We start from the raw sequence: 25,595 nt of genomic DNA, 5'->3' as shown, positions 1-25,595 counted from the left end.
TGATCACCACGTCGTTAGCGCTTTTTTATAGCGCTCAAACAATGAAAACACCGATTTTGCGAGGGAGCCGGTCCGTCGATATGGGTTCTGCTGTCAGGCCGGTTGTAATGCACAAAACACGGCAGATGAGTTTGTAGTTCAAAATTACATTGACGGAGAAAATGTCTTCTAAGGGTAAAGGGGGTATGAAGCGACCCCTTTGGGGTAAAAATTTCGTGCGTTTTTCGATCCGACGAGCCTTTTTCGCGATTTCGACATTTTCGAAAAATTTTCGAAAAAAGGCCGTATCTCGGAAACGGTGCGTCGGAGGCAAAAAATAAGCGAATTTTCGTACCGGCCTCGGCATCATTGAATAGGCGGACCGGCCTATATAGAGGCGATCTGTATATGGAGGCGGTCTATAAATGAAGGCGGTCTATAAATGGAGGCGGTCTATATATACAGGCGGTATATATATGGATCCGGTCCGCATATGGAAGCGGTTTACATATAGAGGCGGTCTGTATATGGAGGCGGTCCGTATATGGAGGCGGTCCGTATACGAAGGCGGTTTGTATTTAGAGACGGTCCGTATATAATGGCGGTCCGTATATGGAGGTGATCCGTATATGGAGGTGATCCGTATATGGAGGCGATCAGTATATGGAGGCGTTCTGTATATCAAGGCGGTCCGTATACGAAGGCGGTCTGTATTTGGAGGAGGTCCGTATATAAAGGCGTTCCGTATATGGAGGCGATCTCTATATGAAAGCGGTCCGTATAGGGAGGCGGTCTGTATATGGAGGCGGTCCGTATAAGAAGGCGATCCATATACGAAGGCGGTCTGTATATGGAGGCGGTCCGTATACGAAGGCGATCCATATACGAAGGCGGTCTATATAAGGAGCCGGTCCGCATACGGAGGCGGTCCGCATACAAAGGCGATCCGTATACGCAAATTCGAGGTGAAACCGCGAAAGGCTCATTAAATCAGTTATGGTTCCTTAGATCGTACCCACAATTACTTGGATAACTGTGGTAATTCTAGAGCTAATACATGCAAACAGAGGTCCGACCGGAGACGGAAGGAGTGCTTTTATTAGATCAAAACCAATCGGTGGCGGGTTCGCGCCCGACATCGTTCAACTTGGTGACTCTGAATAACTTTACACTGATCGCACGGTCTCGCACCGGCGACGCATCTTTCAAATATCTGCCTTATCAACTGTCGATGGTAGGTTCTGCGCCTACCATGGTCGTAACGGGTAACGGGGAATCAGGGTTCGATTCCGGAGAGGGAGCCTGAGAAACGGCTACCATATCCAAGGAGGGCAGCAGGCGCGCAAATTACCCACTCCCGGCACGGGGAGGTAGTGACGAAAAATAACGATACGGGACTTATCCGAGGCCCCGTAATCGGAATGAGTACACTCTAAACCCTTTAACGAGGATCAATTGGAGGGCAAGTCTGGTGCCAGCAGCCGCCGTAATTCCAGCTCCAATAGCGTATATTAAAGTTGTTGCGGTTAAAACGCTCGTAGTCGAATTTGTGTCTCGCGCCGCCGGTTCATCGTCCGCGGTGTTAACTGGCGTGCCGCGAGAAATTACAACAATTGTATTTTAATGACTTAATTAGTCGACTAGAAATCAGATTCTCCATGGCAGCGTAGGTTCGAAACCTACCTACTGCAAACGACCATTTCTTTTGCTTGAAATATAATTTTTGTAATTAGCAGCTCAGTCCAGAATATTTTGTCAATTATGGGGATTGAGTGCATACATTTAAAACAATATAATGCCCTTATATTTCAAATGCAACATCACCAGAAAGAGTTCTACTTTCAAACAGATTTAGCCCTGGTCTCTCGGTCAAGGCGTTTGACTATAAATCAGATTCTCTATGGCAGCGTAGGTTCGAAACCTACCTACTGCAAACGCCCATTGTTTTGCTTGAAATATAATTTTTGTAATTAGCAGCTCAGTCCAGAAAATTTTGTCAATTATGGGGATTGAATGCATACATTTAAAACAATATAATGCCCTTATATTTCAAATGGCACATCATCTAGAAATCAGATTCTCCATGGCAGCGTAGGTTCGAAACCTACCTACTGCAAACGACCATTTGTTTTGCTTGAATTATCATTTTTGTAATTAGCAGCTCAGTCCAGAAAATTTTGTCAATTATGGGGATTGAGTGCATACATTTAAAACAATATAATGCCCTTATATTTCAAATGGCACATCACCAGAAAGAGTTCTACTTTCAAACAGATTTAGCCCTGGTCTGTCGGTCAAGGCGTCTGACTAGAAATCAGATTCTCTATGGCAGCGTAGGTTCGAAACCCACCTACAGCAAACGGCCATTGTTTTGCTTGAAATATAATTTTCGTAATTAGCAACTCAGTCCAGAAAATTTTGTCAATTCTGGGGATTGAGTTCATAAATTTAAAACAATATAATGCCCTTATATTTCAAATGGCACATCACCAGAAATAGATCTACTTTCAAACAGATTTAGCCTTGGTCTGTCGGTTAAGGCATCTGACTTAAAATCAGAATCTCTACCTACTGCAAACGGCCATTGTTTTGCTTAAAACATATATTTTTTAATTAACAGCTCAGCCCAGAAATTTTTCTCAAATATGGGGATTGAGTAAGTAAATTTATAAAAATATAATGGCCTTATATTTCAATGCATGGCACATCACCACAAATTGTTCGACTTTCAAACAGATTTAGGCTTGGTCTGTCGGTTAATGCGTCTGACTTGAAATCAGATTCTCTATGGCAGCGTAGGTTCAAAACCTACTTGCTGCAAACGACCATTGTTTTGAAAATGTTGTCAATCATGGGGATTGAGTGCATAAATTTTTAACAATGTATTGCCCTTATATTTCAAACGGCACATCACCAAAAATAGTTTTACTTTCAAACAGATTTAGCCCTGGTCTGTCGGTTAAGGCGTCTGACTAGAAATCAGATTCTCTATGGCAGCGTAGTTTCGAAAGCTACTTGCTGCAAACGACCATTGTTTTGCTTGAAATATAATTTTTGTAATTAGCAGCTCAGCCAAGAAAATGTTGTCAATCGTGGGGATTGAGTGCATAAATTTTTAACAATGTATTGCCCTTATATTTCAAATGGCACATCACCAGAAATAGTTCTACTTTCAAACAGATTTAGCCCTGGTCTGTCGGTTAAGGCGTCTGACTAGAAATCAGATTCTCTATGGCAGCGTAGGTTCGAAAGCTACTTGCTGCAAACGACCATTGCTTTGCTTGAAATATAATTTTTGTAATTAGCAGCTCAGCCAAGAAAATGTTGTCAATCATGGGGATTGAGTGCATAAATTTTTAACAATGTATTGCCCTTATATTTCAAATGGCACATCATCAGAAATAGTTCTACTTTTAAACAGATTTAGCCCTGGTCTGTCGGTTAAGGCGTCTGACTAGAAATCAGATTCTCCATGGCAGCGTAGGTTCCAAACCTACCTGCTACAAACCACCATTGTTTTGCTTGAAATATAATTTTTGTAGTTAGCAGCTCAGCCAAAAAATTTTGTCAATTATGGGGATTGAGTGCATAAATTTATAACAATATAATGCCCTTATATTTCAAATGGCACATCACCAGAAATAGTTCGACTTTCAAACAGATTTAGCCTTGGTCTGTCGGTCACGGCTTCTGACTAGAAATCAGATTCTCCATGGCATCGTGGGTTCGAAACCTACCTACTGCAAACGAAAATTTTTTTGCTTGAAATAAAATTTTTGTAATTAGCAGCTCAGCCAAGAAAATTTTGTCAATTATGGGGATTGAGTGCATAAATTTAAAACAATATAATGCCCTTATATTTCAAATGGCACATCACCAGAAATAGTTCTACTTTCAAACAGATTTAGCCTTGGTCTGTCGGTTAAGGCATCTGACTTAAAATCAGAATCTCTATGGCAGTGTAGTTTTGAAACCTACCTACCTACTGCAAACGGCCATTGTTTTGCTTAAAAAATATATTTTTTAATTAACAGCTCAGTCCAGAAAATTTTGTCAATTATGGGGATTGAGTGCATAAATTTAAAACAATATAATGCCCTTATATTTCAAATGGCACATCACCAGAAATAGTTCTACTTTCAAACAGATTTAGCCTTGGTCTGTCGGTTAAGGCATCTGACTTAAAATCAGAATCTCTATGGCAGTGTAGTTTTGAAACCTACCTACCTACTGCAAACGGCCATTGTTTTGCTTAAAATATATATTTTTTAATTAACAGCTCAGCCCAGAAATTTTTCTCAAATATGGGGATTGAGTAAGTAAATTTATAAAAATATAATGGCCTTATATTTCAATGCATGGCACATCACCAGAAATAGTTCGACTTTCAAACAGATTTAGGCTTGATCTGTCGGTTAAGGCGTCTGACTAGAAATCAGATTCTCTATCAGCATAGGTTCGCTACTGCAAACGACCATTGTTTTGCTTGAAATATTATTTTCGTAAATAGGAGCTTATTCCAGAAAATTTTGTCAATTATGGGGATTGAGTTCATAAATTTAAAACAATATAATGCCCTTATATTTCAAATGCACATCACCGGAAATAGTTCTACTTTCAAACAGGTTTAGCCCTGGTCTGTCGGTTAAGGCGTCTGACTAGAAATCAGATTCTCTATGGCAGCGTAGGTTCGAAACCTACTTGCTGCAAACGAAAATTTTTTTGCTTGAAATATAATTTTTGTAATTAGCAGCCCAGCCAAGAAAATTTTGTCAATTATGGGGATTAAGTGCATAAATTTATAACAATGTAATGCCCTTATATATCAAATGGCACATCACCAGAAATAGTTCTACTTTAAAACAGATTTAGCCCTGGCCTGTCGGTTAAGGCGTCTGACTGGAAATCAGATTATCCATGGCAGCGTAGGTTCCAAAGCTACTTGCTGCAAACGACCATTGTTTTGCTTGAAATATAATTTGTGTAATTAGCAGCTCAGCCAAGAAAATGTTGTCATTCATGGGGATTGAGTGCATAAATTTTTAACAATGTATTGTCCTTATATTTCAAATGGCACATCACCAGAAATACTTCTACTTTCAAACAGATTTAGCCCTGGTCTGTCGGTTAAGGCGTCTGACTAGAAATCAGATTCTCCATGGCAGCGTAGGTTCGAAAGCTACTTGCTGCAAACGACCATTGTTTTGCTTGAAATATAATTTTTGTAATTAGCAGCTCAGCCAAGAAAATGTTGTCAATCATGGGGATTGAGTGCATAAATTTATAACAATGTATTGCCATTATATTTCAAATGTCACATCACCAGAAATATTTCAACTTTCAAACAGATTTAGCCCTGGTCTGTCGGTTAAGGCGTCTGATTAGAAATCAGATTCTCCATGGCAGCGTAGGCTCCAAACCTACCTGCTACAAACCACCATTGTTTTGCTTGAAATATAATTTTTGTAATTAGCAGCTCAGCCAAAAAAATTTTGTCAATTATGGGGATTGAGTGCATAAATTTATAACAATATAATGCCCATATATTTCAAATAGCACATCACCAGAAATAGTTCGACCTTCAAACAGATTTAGCCATGGTCTGTCGGTCACGGCTTCTGACTAGAAATCAGATTCTCCATGGCATCGTAGGTTCGAAACTTACCTACTGCAATCGAAAATTTTTTCGCTTGAAATATAATTTTTGTAATTAGCAGCTCAGCCAAGAAAATTTTGTCAATTATGGGGATTGAGTGCATAAATTTATAACAATGTAATGCCCTTATATATCAAATGGCACATCACCAGAAATAGTTCTACTTTCAAACAGATTTAGCTCTGGTCTGTCGGTTAAGGCGTCTGACTAGAAATCAGATTCTCCATGGCAGCGTAGGTTCGAAACCTACCTGCTGCAAACGACCATTGCTTTGCTTGAAATAAAATTTTTGTAATTAGCAGCTCAGCCAAGAAAATGTTGTCAATCATGGGGATTGAGTGCATACATTTTTAACAATGTATTGCCCTTATATTTCAAATGGCACATCATCAGAAATAGTTCTACTTTCAAACAGATTTAGCCCTGGTCTGTCGGTTAAGGCGTCTGACTAGAAATCAGATTCTCCATGGCAGCGTAGGTTCCAAACCTACCTGCTACAAACCACCATTATTTTGCTTGAAATATAATTTTTGTAATTAGCAGCTCAGCCAAAAAAATTTTGTCAATTATGGGGATTGAGTGCATAAATTTATAACAATACAATGCCCTTATATTTCAAATTGCACATCGCCAGAAATAGTTCGACTTTCAAACAGATTTAGCCTTGGTCTGTCGGTCACGGCTTCTGACTAGAAATCAGATTCTCCATGGCATCGTGGGTTCGAAACCTACCTACTGCAAACGAAAATTTTTTTGCTTGAAATATAATTTTTGTAATTAGCAGCTCAGCCAAGAAAATTTTGTCAATTATGGGGATTAAGTGCATAAATTTATAACAATGTAATGCCCTTATATATCAAATGGCACATCACCAGAAATAGTTCTACTTTAAAACAGGTTTAGCCCTGGTCTGTCGGTTAAGGCGTCCGACTGGAAATCAGATTCTCTATGGCAGCGTAGGTTCGAAAGCTACTTGCTGCAAACGACCATTGCTTTGCTTGAAATATAATTTTTGTAATTAGCAGCTCAGCCAAGAAAATGTTGTCAATCATGGGGATTGAGTGCATAAATTTTTAACAATGTATTGCCCTTATATTTCAAATGGCATATCATCAGAAATAGTTCTACTTTCAAACAGATTTAGCCCTGGTCTGTCGGTTAAGGCGTCTGACTAGAAATCAGATTCTCCATGGCAGCGTAGGTTCCAAACCTACCTGCTACAAACCACCATTGTTTTGCTTGAAATATAATTTTTGTAATTAGCAGCTCAGCCAAAAAAATTTTGTCAATTATGGGGATTGAGTGCATAAATTTATAACAATACAATGCCCTTATATTTCAAATTGCACATCGCCAGAAATAGTTCGACTTTCAAACAGATTTAGCCTTGGTCTGTCGGTCACGGCTTCTGACTAGAAATCAGATTCTCCATGGCATCGTGGGTTCGAAACCTACCTACTGCAAACGAAAATTTTTTTGCTTGAAATATAATTTTTGTAATTAGCAGCTCAGCCAAAAAAATTTTGTCAATTATGGGGATTAAGTGCATAAATTTATAACAATGTAATGCCCTTATATATCAAATGGCACATCACCAGAAATAGTTCTACTTTAAAACAGATTTAGCCCTGGTCTGTCGGTTAAGGCGTCTGACTGGAAATCAGATTATCCATGGCAGCGTAGGTTCCAAAGCTACTTGCTGCAAACGACCATTGTTTTGCTTGAAATATAATTTGTGTAATTAGCAGCTCAGCCAAGAAAATGTTGTCATTCATGGGGATTGAGTGCATAAATTTTTAACAATGTATTGTCCTTATATTTCAAATGGCACATCACCAGAAATACTTCTACTTTCAAACAGATTTAGCCCTGGTCTGTCGGTTAAGGCGTCTGACTAGAAATCAGATTCTCTATGGCAGCGTAGGTTCGAAAGCTACTTACTGCAAACGACCATTGTTTTGCTTGAAATATAATTTTTGTAATTAGCAGCTCAGCCAAGAAAATGTTGTCAATCATGGGGATTGAGTGCATAAATTTATAACAATGTATTGCCCTTATATTTCAAATGTCACATCACCAGAAATATTTCAACTTTCAAACAGATTTAGCCCTGGTCTGTCGGTTAAGGCGTCTGATTAGAAATCAGATTCTCCATGGCAGCGTAGGCTCCAAACCTACCTGCTACAAACCACCATTGTTTTGCTTGAAATATAATTTTTGTAATTAGCAGCTGAGCCAAAAAAATGTTGTCAATTATGGGGATTGAGTGCATAAATTTATAACAATATAATGCCCATATATTTCAAATAGCACATCACCAGAAATAGTTCGACTTTCAAACAGATTTAGCCATGGTCTGTCGGTCACGGCTTCTGACTAGAAATCAGATTCTCCATGGCATCGTAGGTTCGAAACCTACCTACTGCAATCGAAAATTTTTTAGCTTGAAATATAATTTTCGTAATTAGCAGCTCAGCCAAGAAAATTTTGTCAATTATGGGGATTGAGTGCATAAATTTATAACAATGTAATGCCCTTATATATCAAATGGCACATCACCAGAAATAGTTCTACTTTCAAACAGATTTAGCTCTGGTCTGTCGGTTAAGGCGTCTGACTAGAAATCAGATTCTCCATGGCAGCGTAGGTTCGAAACCTACCTGCTGCAAACGACCATTGCTTTGCTTGAAATAAAATTTTTGTAATTAGCAGCTCAGCCAAGAAAATGTTGTCAATCATGGGGATTGAGTGCATAAATTTTTAACAATGTATTGCCCTTATATTTCAAATGGCACATCATCAGAAATAGTTCTACTTTCAAACAGATTTAGCCCTGGTCTGTCGGTTAAGGCGTCTGACTAGAAATCAGATTCTCCATGGCAGCGTAGGTTCCAAACCTACCTGCTACAAACCACCATTATTTTGCTTGAAATATAATTTTTGTAATTAGCAGCTCAGCCAAAAAAATTTTGTCAATTATGGGGATTGAGTGCATAAATTTATAACAATACAATGCCCTTATATTTCAAATTGCACATCGCCAGAAATAGTTCGACTTTCAAACAGATTTAGCCTTGGTCTGTCGGTCACGGCTTCTGACTAGAAATCAGATTCTCCATGGCATCGTGGGTTCGAAACCTACCTACTGCAAACGAAAATTTTTTTGCTTGAAATATAATTTTTGTAATTAGCAGCTCAGCCAAGAAAATTTTGTCAATTATGGGGATTAAGTGCATAAATTTATAACAATGTAATGCCCTTATATATCAAATGGCACATCACCAGAAATAGTTCTACTTTAAAACAGATTTAGCCCTGGTCTGTCGGTTAAGGCGTCTGACTGGAAATCAGATTCTCTATGGCAGCGTAGGTTCGAAAGCTACTTGCTGCAAACGACCATTGCTTTGCTTGAAATATAATTTTTGTAATTAGCAGCTCAGCCAAGAAAATGTTGTCAATCATGGGGATTGAGTGCATAAATTTTTAACAATGTATTGCCCTTATATTTCAAATGGCATATCATCAGAAATAGTTCTACTTTCAAACAGATTTAGCTCTGGTCTGTCGGTTAAGGCGTCTGACTAGAAATCAGATTCTCCATGGCAGCGTAGGTTCCAAACCTACCTGCTACAAACCACCATTGTTTTGCTTGAAATATAATTTTTGTAATTAGCAGCTCAGCCAAAAAAATTTTGTCAATTATGGGGATTGAGTGCATAAATTTATAACAATACAATGCCCTTATATTTCAAATTGCACATCGCCAGAAATAGTTCGACTTTCAAACAGATTTAGCCTTGGTCTGTCGGTCACGGCTTCTGACTAGAAATCAGATTCTCCATGGCATCGTGGGTTCGAAACCTACCTACTGCAAACGAAAATTTTTTTGCTTGAAATATAATTTTTGTAATTAGCAGCTCAGCCAAAAAAATTTTGTCAATTATGGGGATTAAGTGCATAAATTTATAAAAATGTAATGCCCTTATATATCAAATGGCACATCACCAGAAATAGTTCTACTTTAAAACAGATTTAGCCCTGGTCTGTCGGTTAAGGCGTCTGACTGGAAATCAGATTATCCATGGCAGCGTAGGTTCCAAAGCTACTTGCTGCAAACGACCATTGTTTTGCTTGAAATATAATTTGTGTAATTAGCAGCTCAGCCAAGAAAATGTTGTCATTCATGGGGATTGAGTGCATAAATTTTTAACAATGTATTGTCCTTATATTTCAAATGGCACATCACCAGAAATACTTCTACTTTCAAACAGATTTAGCCCTGGTCTGTCGGTTAAGGCGTCTGACTAGAAATCAGATTCTCTATGGCAGCGTAGGTTCGAAAGCTACTTACTGCAAACGACCATTGTTTTGCTTGAAATATAATTTTTGTAATTAGCAGCTCAGCCAAGAAAATGTTGTCAATCATGGGGATTGAGTGCATAAATTTATAACAATGTATTGCCCTTATATTTCAAATGTCACATCACCAGAAATATTTCAACTTTCAAACAGATTTAGCCCTGGTCTGTCGGTTAAGGCGTCTGATTAGAAATCAGATTCTCCATGGCAGCGTAGGCTCCAAACCTACCTGCTACAAACCACCATTGTTTTGCTTGAAATATAATTTTTGTAATTAGCAGCTCAGCCAAAAAAATGATGTCAATTATGGGGATTGAGTGCATAAATTTATAACAATATAATGCCCATATATTTCAAATAGCACATCACCAGAAATAGTTCGACTTTCACAAACAGATTTAGCCATGGTCTGTCGGTCACGGCTTCTGACTAGAAATCAGATTCTCCATGGCATCGTAGGTTCGAAACCTACCTACTGCAATCGAAAATTTTTTAGCTTGAAATATAATTTTCGTAATTAGCAGCTCAGCCAAGAAAATTTTGTCAATTATGGGGATTGATTGCATAAATTTATAACAATGTAATGCCCTTATATATCAAATGGCACATCACCAGAAATAGTTCTACTTTCAAACAGATTTAGCTCTGGTCTGTCGGTTAAGGCGTCTGACTAGAAATCAGATTCTCCATGGCAGCGTAGGTTCGAAACCTACCTGCTGCAAACGACCATTGCTTTGCTTGAAATATAATTTTTGTAATTAGCAGCTCAGCCAAGAAAATGTTGTCAATCATGGGGATTGAGTGCATAAATTTTTAACAATGTATTGCCCTTATATTTCAAATGGCACATCATCAGAAATAGTTCTACTTTCAAACAGATTTAGCCCTGGTCTGTCGGTTAAGGCGTCTGACTAGAAATCAGATTCTCCATGGCAGCGTAGGTTCCAAACCTACCTGCTACAAACCACCATTATTTTGCTTGAAATATAATTTTTGTAATTAGCAGCTCAGCCAAAAAAATTTTGTCAATTATGGGGATTGAGTGCATAAATTTATAACAATACAATGCCCTTATATTTCAAATTGCACATCGCCAGAAATAGTTCGACTTTCAAACAGATTTAGCCTTGGTCTGTCGGTCACGGCTTCTGATTAGAAATCAGATTCTCCATGGCATCGTGGGTTCGAAACCTACCTATTGCAAACGAAAATTTTTTGCTTGAAATATAATTTTTGTAATTAGCAGCTCAGCCAAGAAAATTTTGTCAATTATGGGGATTAAGTGCATAAATTTATAACAATGTAATGCCCTTATATATCAAATGGCACATCACCAGAAATAGTTCTACTTTAAAACAGATTTAGCCCTGGTCTGTCGGTTAAGGCGTCTGACTGGAAATCAGATTCTCTATGGCAGCGTAGCTTCGAAAGCTACTTGCTGCAAACGACCATTGCTTTGCTTGAAATATAATTTTTGTAATTAGCAGCTCAGCCAAGAAAATGTTGTCAATCATGGGGATTGAGTGCATAAATTTTTAACAATGTATTGCCCTTATATTTCAAATGGCATATCATCAGAAATAGTTCTATTTTCAAACAGATTTAGCCCTGGTCTGTCGGTTAAGGCGTCTGACTAGAAATCAGATTCTCCATGGCAGCGTAGGTTCCAAACCTACCTGCTACAAACCACCATTATTTTGCTTGAAATATAATTTTTGTTATTAGCAGCTCAGCCAAAAAAATTTTGTCAATTATGGGGATTGAGTGCATAAATTTATAACAATACAATGCCCTTATATTTCAAATTGCACATCGCCAGAAATAGTTCGACTTTCAAACAGATTTAGCCTTGGTCTGTCGGTCACGGTTTCTGACTAGAAATCAGATTCTCCATGGCATCGTGGGTTCGAAACCTACCTACTGCAAAAGAAAATTTTTTTTCTTGAAATATAATTTTTGTAATTAGCAGCTCAGCCAAAAAAATTTTGTCAATTATGGGGATTAAGTGCATAAATTTATAACAATGTAATGCCCTTATATATCAAATGGCACATCAACAGAAATAGTTCTACTTTAAAACAGATTTAGCCCTGGTCTGTCGGTTAAGGCGTCTGACTGGAAATCAGATTATCCATGGCAGCGTAGGTTCCAAAGCTACTTGCTGCAAACGACCATTGTTTTGCTTGAAATATAATTTGTGTAATTAGCAGCTCAGCCAAGAAAATGTTGTCATTCATGGGGATTGAGTGCATAAATTTTTAACAATGTATTGCCCTTATATTTCAAATGCCACATCACCAGAAATATTTCAACTTTCAAACAGATTTAGCCCTGGTCTGTCGGTTAAGGCGTCTGATTAGAAATCAGATTCTCCATGGCAGCGTAGGCTCCAAACCTACCTGCTACAAACCACCATTGTTTTGCTTGAAATATAATTTTTGTAATTAGCAGCTCAGCCAAAAAAATTTTGTCATTTATGGGGATTGAGTGCATAAATTTATAGCAATATAATGTCCATATATTTCAAATAGCACATCACCAGAAATAGTTCGACTTTCAAACAGATTTAGCCCTGGTCTGTCGGTTAAGGCGTCTGACTGGAAATCAGATTATCCATGGCAGCGTAGGTTCCAAAGCTACTTGCTGCAAACGACCATTGTTTTGCTTGAAATATAATTTGTGTAATTAGCAGCTCAGCCAAGAAAATGTTGTCATTCATGGGGATTGAGTGCATAAATTTTTAACAATGTATTGCCCTTATATTTCAAATGGCACATCACCAGAAATACTTCTACTTTCAAACAGATTTAGCCCTGGTCTGTCGGTTAAGGCGTCTGACTAGAAATCAGATTCTCTATGGCAGCGTAGGTTCGAAAGCTACTTGCTGCAAACGACCATTGTTTTGCTTGAAATATAATTTTTGTAATTAGCAGCTCAGCCAAGAAAATGTTGTCAATCATGGGGATTGAGTGCATAAATTTATAACAATGTATTGCCCTTATATTTCAAATGTCACATCACCAGAAATATTTCAACTTTCAAACAGATTTAGCCCTGGTCTGTCGGTTAAGGCGTCTGACTAGAAATCAGATTCTCCATGGCAACATAGGTTCCAAACCTACCTGCTACAAACCACCATTGTTTTGCTTGAAATATAATTTTTGTAATTAGCAGCTCAGCCAAAAAATTTTGTCAATTATGGGGATTGAGTGCATAAATTTATAACAATATAATGCCCATATATTTCAAATAGCACATCACCAGAAATAGTTCGACTTTCAAACAGATTTAGCCATGGTCTGTCGGTCACGGCTTCTGACTAGAAATCAGATTCTCCATGGCATCGTAGGTTCGAAACCTACCTACTGCAAACGAAAATTTTTTCGCTTGAAATATAATTTTTGTAATTAACAGCTCAGCCAAGAAAATTTTGTCAATTATGGGGATTGAGTGCATAAATTTATAACAATGTAATGCCCTTATATATCAAATGGCACATCACCAGAAATAGTTCTACTTTCAAACAGATTTAGCTCTGGTCTGTCGGTTAAGGCGTCTGACTAGAAATCAGATTCTCCATGGCAGCGTAGGTTCGAAACCTACCTGCTGCAAACGACCATTGTTTTGCTTGAAATATAATTTTTGTAATTAGCAGCTCAGCCAAGAAAATTTTGTCAATTATGGGGATTGAGTGCATAAATTTATAACAATGTAATGCCCTTATATATCAAATGGCACATCACCAGAAATAGTTCTACTTTCAAACAGATTTAGCTCTGGTCTGTCGGTTAAGGCGTCTGACTAGAAATCAGATTCTCCATGGCAGCGTAGGTTCGAAACCTACCTGCTGCAAACGACCATTGTTTTGCTTGAAATATAATTTTTGTAATTAGCAGCTCAGCCAAGAAAATTTTGTAACAATATAATGCCCTTATATTTCAAATGGCACATCACCAGAAATAGTTCCACTTTCAAACAGATTTAGCCCTGGTCTCTCGGTCACGGCTACTGACTAGAAATCAGATTCTCCATGGCATCGTAGGTTCGAAACCTACCTACTGCAAACGGCCATTGTTTTGCTTGAAATATATATTTTTTAATTAACAGCTCAGCCCAGAAATTTTTCTCAAATATGGGGATTGAGTACATAAATTTATAAAAATATAATGAACTTATATTTCAACGCATGACACATCACCAGAAATAGTTCGACTTTCAAACAGATTTAGCCTTGGTCTGTCGGTTAAGGCGTCTGACTAGAAATCAGATTCTCCATGGCAGCGTAGTTTCGAAACCTACCTACTGCAAACGACCATTTGTTTTGCTTGAAATATAATTTTTGTAATTAGCAGCTCAGTCCAGAAAATTTTGTCAATTATGGGGATTGAGTGCATGCATTTAAAACAATATAATGCCCTTATATTTCAAATGGCACATCACCAGAAAGAGTTCTACTTTCAAACAGATTTAGCCCTGGTCTGTCGGTCAAGGCGTCTGACTTGAAATCAGATTCTCTATAGCAGCGTAGGTTCGAAACCTACCTACTGCAAACGGCCATTGTTTTGCTTGAAATATATATTTTTTAATAAACAGCTCAGCTCAGAAATTTTTTTTAAATATGGGGTTGAGTGCATAAATTTATAAAAATATAATGTCCTTATATACCAGAAATAGTTCGACTTTCAAACAGATTTAGCCTTGGTCTGTCAGTTAAGGCGTCTGACTAGAAATCAGATTCTCTATGGCAGCGTAGGTTCGAAAGCTACTTGCTGCAAACGACCATTGTTTTGCTTGAAATATAATTTTTGTAATTAGCAGCTCAGTCCAGAAAATTTTGTCAATTATGGGGTTGAATGCATAAATTTAAAACAATATAATGCCCTTATATTTAAAATATCACATCATCTAGAAATCAGATTCTCCATGGCAGCGTAGATTCGAAACCTACATACTGCAAACGACCATTTGTTTTGCTTGAAATATCATTTTTGTAATTAGCAGCTCAGACCAGAAAATTTTGTCAAATATGGGGATTGAGTGCATGCATTTAAAACAATATAATGCCCTTATATTTCAAATGGCACATCACCAGAAAGAGTTCTACTTTCAAACAGATTTAGCCCTGGTCTGTCTGTCAAGGCGTCTGACTTGAAATCAGATTCTCTATAGCAGCGTAGGTTCGAAACCTACCTACTGCAAACGGCCATTGTTTTGCTTGAAATATATATTTTTTAATAAACAGCTCAGCTCAGAAATTTTTCTCAAATATGGGGTTGAGTGCATAAATTTATAAAAATATAATGTCCTTATATACCAGAAATAGTTCGACTTTCAAACAGATTTAGCCTTGGTCTGTCAGTTAAGGCGTCTGACTAGAAATCAGATTCTCCATGGCATCGTAGGTTCGAAACCTACCTACTGCAAACGGCCATTGTTTTGCTTGAAATATATATTTTTTAATTAACAGCTCAGCCCAAAAATTTTTTTAATATGGGGATTGAGTACATAAATTTATAAAAATATAATGGACTTATATTTCAACGCATGGCACATCACCAGAAATATTTCGACTTTCAAACAGATTTAGTCTTGGTCTGTCGGTCAAGGCGTCTGACTAGAAATCAGTTTCTCCATGGCAGCGTAGGTTCGAGACCTGTATACTGCAAACGTCCATTGTTTAGATTGAAATATATATTTTTTAATTAACAGCTCAGCCCAGAATTTTTTCTCGAATATGGGGATTGAGTACATAAATATATGAAAGTATAATGGACTTATATTTCAACGCATGCCACATTGCCAGAAATAGTTCAACTTTCAAACAGATTTAGCCTTGGTCTGTCGGTTAAGGCGTCTGACAAGAAATCAGATTCTCTATGGCAGCGTAGGTTCGAAACCTACCTACTGCAAACGGCCATTGATTTGCTTGAAATATATAATTTTTAATTAACAGTTCAGTAATGAAATTTTTCTTAAATATGGGGATTGAGTACATAAATTTATAAAAATATAATTTACTTATATTTAAACGCATGGCACGTCACCAGAAACAGTTCAACTTTCAAACAGATTTAGCCTTGGTCTGTCGGCTAAGGCTTCTACTAGAAATCAGATTCTCTATGGCAGCGTAGGTTCGAAAGCTACTTGCTGCAAACGACCATTGTTTTGCTTGAAATATAATTTTTGTAATTAGCAGCTCAGCCAAGAAAATGTTGTCAATCATGGGGATTGAGTGCATAAATTTATAACAATGTATTGCCCTTATATTTCAAATGTCACATCACCAGAAATATTTCAACTTTCAAACAGATTTAGCCCTGGTCTGTCGGTTAAGGCGTCTGACTAGAAATCAGATTCTCCATGGCAACATAGGTTCCAAACCTACCTGCTACAAACCACCATTGTTTTGCTTGAAATATAATTTTTGTAATTAGCAGCTCAGCCAAAAAAATTTTGTCAATTATGGGGATTGAGTGCATAAATTTATAACAATATAATGCCCATATATTTCAAATAGCACATCACCAGAAATAGTTCGACTTTCAAACAGATTTAGCCATGGTCTGTCGGTCACGGCTTCTGACTAGAAATCAGATTCTCCATGGCATCGTAGGTTCGAAACCTACCTACTGCAAACGAAAATTTTTTCGCTTGAAATATAATTTTTGTAATTAACAGCTCAGCCAAGAAAATTTTGTCAATTATGGGGATTGAGTGCATAAATTTATAACAATGTAATGCCCTTATATATCAAATGGCACATCACCAGAAATAGTTCTACTTTCAAACAGATTTAGCTCTGGTCTGTCGGTTAAGGCGTCTGACTAGAAATCAGATTCTCCATGGCAGCGTAGGTTCGAAACCTACCTGCTGCAAACGACCATTGTTTTGCTTGAAATATAATTTTTGTAATTAGCAGCTCAGCCAAGAAAATTTTGTCAATTATGGGGATTGAGTGCATAAATTTATAACAATGTAATGCCCTTATATATCAAATGGCACATCACCAGAAATAGTTCTACTTTCAAACAGATTTAGCTCTGGTCTGTCGGTTAAGGCGTCTGACTAGAAATCAGATTCTCCATGGCAGCGTAGGTTCGAAACCTACCTGCTGCAAACGACCATTGTTTTGCTTGAAATATAATTTTTGTAATTAGCAGCTCAGCCAAGAAAATTTTGTAACAATATAATGCCCTTATATTTCAAATGGCACATCACCAGAAATAGTTCTACTTTCAAACAGATTTAGCCCTGGTCTCTCGGTCGCGGCTACTGACTAGAAATCAGATTCTCCATGGCATCGTAGGTTCGAAACCTACCTACTGCAAACGGCCATTGTTTTGCTTGAAATATATATTTTTTAATTAACAGCTCAGCCCAGAAATTTTTCTCAAATATGGGGATTGAGTACATAAATTTATAAAAATATAATGAACTTATATTTCAACGCATGACACATCACCAGAAATAGTTCGACTTTCAAACAGATTTAGCCTTGGTCTGTCGGTTAAGGCGTCTGACTAGAAATCAGATTCTCCATGGCAGCGTAGTTTCGAAACCTACCTACTGCAAACGACCATTTGTTTTGCTTGAAATATAATTTTTGTAATTAGCAGCTCAGTCCAGAAAATTTTGTCAATTATGGGGATTGAGTGCATGCATTTAAAACAATATAATGCCCTTATATTTCAAATGGCACATCACCAGAAAGAGTTCTACTTTCAAACAGATTTAGCCCTGGTCTGTCGGTCAAGGCGTCTGACTTGAAATCAGATTCTCTATAGCAGCGTAGGTTCGAAACCTACCTACTGCAAACGGCCATTGTTTTGCTTGAAATATATATTTTTTAATAAACAGCTCAGCTCAGAAATTTTTCTCAAATATGGGGTTGAGTGCATAAATTTATAAAAATATAATGTCCTTATATACCAGAAATAGTTCGACTTTCAAACAGATTTAGCCTTGGTCTGTCAGTTAAGGCGTCTGACTAGAAATCAGATTCTCTATGGCAGCGTAGGTTCGAAAGCTACTTGCTGCAAACGACCATTGTTTTGCTTGAAATATAATTTTTGTAATTAGCAGCTCAGTCCAGAAAATTTTGTCAATTATGGGGTTGAATCCATAAATTTAAAACAATATAATGCCCTTATATTTAAAATGGCACATCATCTAGAAATCAGATTCTCCATGGCAGCGTAGATTCGAAACCTACATACTGCAAACGACCATTTGTTTTGCTTGAAATATCATTTTTGTAATTAGCAGCTCAGACCAGAAAATTTTGTCAATTATGGGGATTGAGTGCATGCATTTAAAACAATATAATGCCCTTATATTTCAAATGGCACATCACCAGAAAGAGTTCTACTTTCAAACAGATTTAGCCCTGGTCTGTCGGTCAAGGCGTCTGACTTGAAATCAGATTCTCTATAGCAGCGTAGGTTCGAAACCTACCTACTGCAAACGGCCATTGTTTTGCTTGAAATATATATTTTTTAATAAACAGCTCAGCTCAGAAATTTTTCTCAAATATGGGGTTGAGTGCATAAATTTATAAAAATATAATGTCCTTATATACCAGAAATAGTTCGACTTTCAAACAGATTTAGCCTTGGTCTGTCAGTTAAGGCGTCTGACTAGAAATCAGATTCTCCATGGCATCGTAGGTTCGAAACCTACCTACTGCAAACGGCCATTGTTTTGCTTGAAATATATATTTTTTAATTAACAGCTCAGCCCAAAAATTTTTTTAATATGGGGATTGAGTACATAAATTTATAAAAATATAATGGACTTATATTTCAACGCATGGCACATCACCAGAAATATTTCGACTTTCAAACAGATTTAGTCTTGGTCTGTCGGTCAAGGCGTCTGACTAGAAATCAGTTTACTGCAAACGTCCATTGTTTAGCTTGAAATATATATTTTTTAATTAACAGCTCAGCCCAGAATTTTTTCTCGAATATGGGGATTGAGTACATAAATATATGAAAGTATAATGGACTTATATTTCAACGCATGCCACATTGCCAGAAATAGTTCAACTTTCAAACAGATTTAGCCTTGGTCTGTCGGTTAAGGCGTCTGACAAGAAATCAGATTCTCTATGGCAGCGTAGGTGCGAAACCTACATACATACATACACATACATATAAAACAATATAATGCCCCTATATTTCAAATGGCACATCACCAGAAATAGTTCTACTTTCAAACAGATTTAGCCCTGGTCTGTCGGTCAAGGCGTCTGACTAGAAATCAGATTCTCCATGGCAGCGTAGGTTCGAAACCTGCCTACTGCAAACGTCCATTGTTTTGCTTGAAATATATATTTTTTAATTAACAGCTCAGCCCAGAAATTTTTCTCGAATATTGGGATTGAGTACATAAATTTATGAAAATATAATTTACTTATATTTAAACGCATGGCACGTCACCAGAAATAGTTCGACTTTCAGATTTAGCCTTGGTCTGTCGGTTAAGGCTTCTACTAGAAATCAGATTCTCTATGGCAGCGTATGTTCGAAACCTACCTACTGCAAACGGCCATTGTTTTGCTTGAAATATATATTTTTTAATTAACAGCTCATCCCAAAAAATTTTTTTAATATGGGGATTGAGTACATAAATTTACAAAAATATAATGGCCTTATATTTCAACGCATGGCACATCACCAGAAATAGTTCTACTTTCAAACAAATTTGGCCCTGGTCTGTCGGTTAAGGCGTCTGACTAGAAATCAGATTCTCCATGGCTGCGTAGGTGCGAAACCTACATACATACATACACATACATATAAAACAATATAATGCCCCTATATTTCAAATGGCACATCACCAGAAATAGTTCTACTTTCAAACAGATTTAGCCCTGGTCTGTCGGTCAAGGCGTCTGACTAGAAATCAGATTCTCCATGGCAGCGTAGGTTCGAAACCTGCCTACTGCAAACGTCCATTGTTTTGCTTGAAATATATATTTTTTAATTAACAGCTCAGCCCAGAAATTTTTCTCGAATATTGGGATTGAGTACATAAATTTATGAAAATATAATTTACTTATATTTAAACGCATGGCACGTCACCAGAAATAGTTCGACTTTCAGATTTAGCCCTGGTCTGTCGGTCAAGGCGTCTGACTAGAAATCAGATTCTCCATGGCAGCGTATGTTCGAAACCTACCTACTGCAAACGGCCATTGTTTTGCTTGAAATATATATTTTTTAATTAACAGCTCATCCCAAAAAATTTTTTTAATATGGGGATTGAGTACATAAATTTACAAAAATATAATGGCCTTATATTTCAACGCATGGCACATCACCAGAAATAGTTCTACTTTCAAACAAATTTGGCCCTGGTCTGTCGGTTAAGGCGTCTGACTAGAAATCAGATTCTCCATGGCTGCGTAGGTGCGAAACCTACATACATACATACACATACATATAAAACAATATAATGCCCCTATATTTCAAATGGCACATCACCAGAAATAGTTCTACTTTCAATCAGATTTAGCCCTGGTCTGTCGGTCAAGGCATCTGACTAGAAATCAGATTCTCCATGGCAACGTAGGTTCGAAACCTGCCTACTGCAAACGTCCATTGTTTTGCTTGAAATATATATTTTTTAATTAACAGCTCAGCCCAGAAATTTTTCTCGAATATGGGGATTGAGTACATAAATTTATGAAAGTATAATGGACTTATATTTCAACGCATGCCACATTACCAGAAATAGTTCAACTTTCAAACAGATTTAGCCTTTGTCTGTCGGTTAGGGCGTCTGACTAGAAATCAGATTCTCTATGGCAGCGTAGGTTCGAAACCTACCTACTGCAAACGGCCATTGTTTTGCTTGAAATATATAATTTTTAATTAACAGCTCAGCCATGAAATTTTTCATAAATATGGGGATTGAGTACATAAATTTATAAAAATATAATTTACTTATATTTAAACGCATGGCACGTCACCCGAAATAGTTCGACTTTCAAACAGATTTAGCCTTGGTCTGTCGGTTAAGGCTTCTACTAGAAATCAGATTCTCTATGACAGCGTAGGTTCGAAACCTACATACTGCAAACGGCCATTGTTTTGCTTTAAATATATATTTTTTAATTAACAGGTCAGACCAGAAATTTTTCTTAGATATGGGGATTGAGTACATAAATTTATAAAAATTTAATGGCCTTATATTACAACGCATGGCACATCCCCAGAAATAGTTCGACTTTCGAACCGATTTAGCCTTGGTCTGTCGGTTAAGGCGTCTGACTAGAAATCAGATTCTCTATGGCAGCGTAGGTTCGAAACCTACCTGCTGCAAACGACCATTGTTTTGCTTGAAATATATTTTTTGTAATTAGCAGCTCAGCCAAGGAAATTTTGTCAATTATGGGGATTGAGTGCATAAATTTATAACAATGTAATGCCCTTATATTTCAAATGGCACGTCACCAGAAATAGTTCTACTTTCAAACAGATTTAGCCCCGGTCTGTCGGTCAAGGCGTCTGACTAGAAATCAGATTCTCCATGGCAGCGTAGGTTCGAAACCTGCCTACTGCAAACGTCCATTGTTTTGCTTGAAATATATATATTTTTTAATTAACAGCTCAGCCCAGAAATTTTTCTCGAATATTTAGATTGAGTACATAAATTTATGAAAGTATAATGGACTTATATTTCAACGCATGCCACATTGCCAGAAGTAGTTCAACTTTCAAACAGATATAGCCTTGGTCTGTCGGTTAAGGCGTCTGACTAGAAATCAGATTCTCTATGGCAGCGTAGGTTCGAAACCTACCTACTGCAAACGGCCATTATTTTGCTTGAAATATATAATTTTTAATTAACAGCTCAGCCATGAAATTTTTCATAAATATGGGGATTGAGTACATTAATTTATAAAAATATAATTTACTTATATTTAAACGCATGGCACGTCACCAGAAATAGTTCGACTTTCAAACAGATTTAGCCTTGGTCTGTCGGTTAAGGCTTCTACTAGAAATCAGATTCTCTATGGCAGCGCAGGTTCGAAACCTACCTACTGCAAACGGCCATTGTTTTGCTTGAAATACATATTTTTTAATTAACAGCTCAGCCCAAAAAATTTTTTTAATATGGGGATTGAGTACATAAATTTACAAAAATATAATGGCCTTATATTTCAACGCATGGCACATCACCAGAAATAGTTCTACTTTCAAACAAATCTGGCCCTGGTCTGTCGGTTAATGCGTCTGACTAGAAATCAGATTCTCTATTTCAGCGTAGGTTCGAAACCTACCTGCTGCAAATGACCATTGTTTTGCTTGAAATATAATTTTTGTAATTAGCAGCTCAGCCAAGAAAATTTTGTCAATTATGTAGATTGAGGGCATAAATTTATAACAATATAATGCCCTTATATTTCAAATGGCACATCACCAGAAATAGTTCGACTTTCAAACCGATTTAGCCCTGGTCTGTCGTTCAAGGCGTCTGACTAGAAATCAGATTCTCCATGGCATCGTAGGTTCTAAACCTACCTACTGCAAACGGCCATTGTTTTGCTTGAAATATATATTTTTTAATTAACAGCTCAGCCCAAAAATTTTTTTAATATGGGGATTGAGTACATAAATTTATAAAAATATAATGGACTTATATTTCAACGCATGGCACATCACCAGAAATATTTCGACTTTCAAACAGATTTAGTCTTGGTCTGTCGGTCAAGGCGTCTGACTAGAAATCAGTTTCTCCATGGCAGCGTAGGTTCGAAACCTGCCTACTGCAAACGTCCATTGTTTAGCTTGAAATATATATTTTTTAATTAACAGCTCAGCCCAGAAATTTTTCTCGAATATGGGGATTGAGTACATAAATATATGAAAGTATAATGGACTTATATTTCAACGCATGCTACATTGCCAGAAATAGTTCAACTTTCAAACAGATTTCGCCTTGGTCTGTCGGTTAAGGCGTCTGACAAGAAATCAGATTCTCTATGGCAGCGTAGGTTCGAAACCTACCTACTGCAAACGGCCATTGATTTGCTTGAAATATAAAATTTTTAATTAACAGCTCAGCCATGAAAATTTTCTTAAATATGGGGATTGAGTACATAAATTTATAAAATTATAATTTACTTATATTTAAACGCATGGCACGTCACCAGAAATAGTTCAACTTTCAAACAGATTTAGCCTTGGTCTGTCGGCTAAGGCTTCTACTAGAAATCAGATTCTCTATGGCAGCGTAGGTTCGAAACCTACCTACTGCAAACGGCCATTGTTTTGCTTGAAATATATATTTTTTAATTAACAGCTCAGCCCAAATAATTTTTTTAATATGGGGATTGAGTACATAAATTTACAAAAATATAATGGCCTTATATTTCAACGCATGGCACATCACCAGAAATAGTTCTACTTTCAAACAAATTTTGGCCCTGGTCTGTCGGTTAAGGCGTCTGACTAGAAATCAGATTCTCTATGGCAGCGTAGGTTCGAAACCTGCCTGCTGCAAACGGCCATTGTTTTGCTTGAAATATATAATTTTTAATTAACAGCTCAGCCATGAAATTTTTCATAAATATGGGGATTGAGTACATAAATTTATAAAAATATAATTTACTTATATTTAAACGCATGGCACGTCACCCGAAATAGTTCGACTTTCAAACAGATTTAGCCTTGGTCTGTCGGTTAAGGCTTCTACTAGAAATCAGATTCTCTATGACAGCGTAGGTTCGAAACCTACATACTGCAAACGGCCATTGTTTTGCTTTAAATATATATTTTTTAATTAACAGGTCAGACCAGAAATTTTTCTTAGATATGGGGATTGAGTACATAAATTTATAAAAATTTAATGGCCTTATATTACAACGCATGGCACATCCCCAGAAATAGTTCGACTTTCGAACCGATTTAGCCTTGGTCTGTCGGTTAAGGCGTCTGACTAGAAATCAGATTCTCTATGGCAGCGTAGGTTCGAAACCTACCTGCTGCAAACGACCATTGTTTTGCTTGAAATATATTTTTTGTAATTAGCAGCTCAGCCAAGGAAATTTTGTCAATTATGGGGATTGAGTGCATAAATTTATAACAATGTAATGCCCTTATATTTCAAATGGCACGTCACCAGAAATAGTTCTACTTTCAAACAGATTTAGCCCCGGTCTGTCGGTCAAGGCGTCTGACTAGAAATCAGATTCTCCATGGCAGCGTAGGTTCGAAACCTGCCTACTGCAAACGTCCATTGTTTTGCTTGAAATATATATATTTTTTAATTAACAGCTCAGCCCAGAAATTTTTTTAATATGGGGATTGAGTACATAAATTTATAAAAATATAATGGACTTATATTTCAACGCATGGCACATCACCAGAAATATTTCGACTTTCAAACAGATTTAGTCTTGGTCTGTCGGTCAAGGCGTCTGACTAGAAATCAGTTTCTCCATGGCAGCGTAGGTTCGAAACCTGCCTACTGCAAACGTCCATTGTTTAGCTTGAAATATATATTTTTTAATTAACAGCTCAGCCCAGAAATTTTTCTCGAATATGGGGATTGAGTACATAAATATATGAAAGTATAATGGACTTATATTTCAACGCATGCTACATTGCCAGAAATAGTTCAACTTTCAAACAGATTTCGCCTTGGTCTGTCGGTTAAGGCGTCTGACAAGAAATCAGATTCTCTATGGCAGCGTAGGTTCGAAACCTACCTACTGCAAACGGCCATTGATTTGCTTGAAATATAAAATTTTTAATTAACAGCTCAGCCATGAAAATTTTCTTAAATATGGGGATTGAGTACATAAATTTATAAAATTATAATTTACTTATATTTAAACGCATGGCACGTCACCAGAAATAGTTCAACTTTCAAACAGATTTAGCCTTGGTCTGTCGGCTAAGGCTTCTACTAGAAATCAGATTCTCTATGGCAGCGTAGGTTCGAAACCTACCTACTGCAAACGGCCATTGTTTTGCTTGAAATATATATTTTTTAATTAACAGCTCAGCCCAAATAATTTTTTTAATATGGGGATTGAGTACATAAATTTACAAAAATATAATGGCCTTATATTTCAACGCATGGCACATCACCAGAAATAGTTCTACTTTCAAACAAATTTTGGCCCTGGTCTGTCGGTTAAGGCGTCTGACTAGAAATCAGATTCTCTATGGCAGCGTAGGTTCGAAACCTGCCTGCTGCAAATGACCATTGTTTTGCTTGAAATATAATTTTTGTAATTAGCAGCTCAGCCAAGAAAATTTTGTCAATTATGGGGATTGAGTGCATACATTTAAAAGAATATAATGCCCTTATATTTCAAATGGCACATCACCAGAAAGAGTTCTACTTACAAACAGATTTAGCCCTGGTCTGTCGGTCAAGGCGTCTGACTAGAAATCAGATTCTCCATGGCAGCGTAGGTGCGAAACCTACATACATACATACACATACATTTAAAACAATATAATGCCCTTATATTTAAAATGGCACATCACCAGAAATAGTTCTACTTTCAAACAGACTTAGCCCTGGTCTGTCGGTCAAGGCGTCTGACTAGAAATCAGTTTCTCCATGGCAGCGTAGG

The sequence above is a fragment of the Cylas formicarius genome, unplaced genomic scaffold, assembly GCF_029955315.1.
Source record: "Cylas formicarius isolate icCylForm1 unplaced genomic scaffold, icCylForm1.1 PGA_scaffold_26__1_contigs__length_5699629, whole genome shotgun sequence".
Classification (NCBI taxonomy): domain Eukaryota; kingdom Metazoa; phylum Arthropoda; class Insecta; order Coleoptera; family Brentidae; genus Cylas; species Cylas formicarius.
This window is presented reverse-complemented; position numbering follows the sequence as displayed.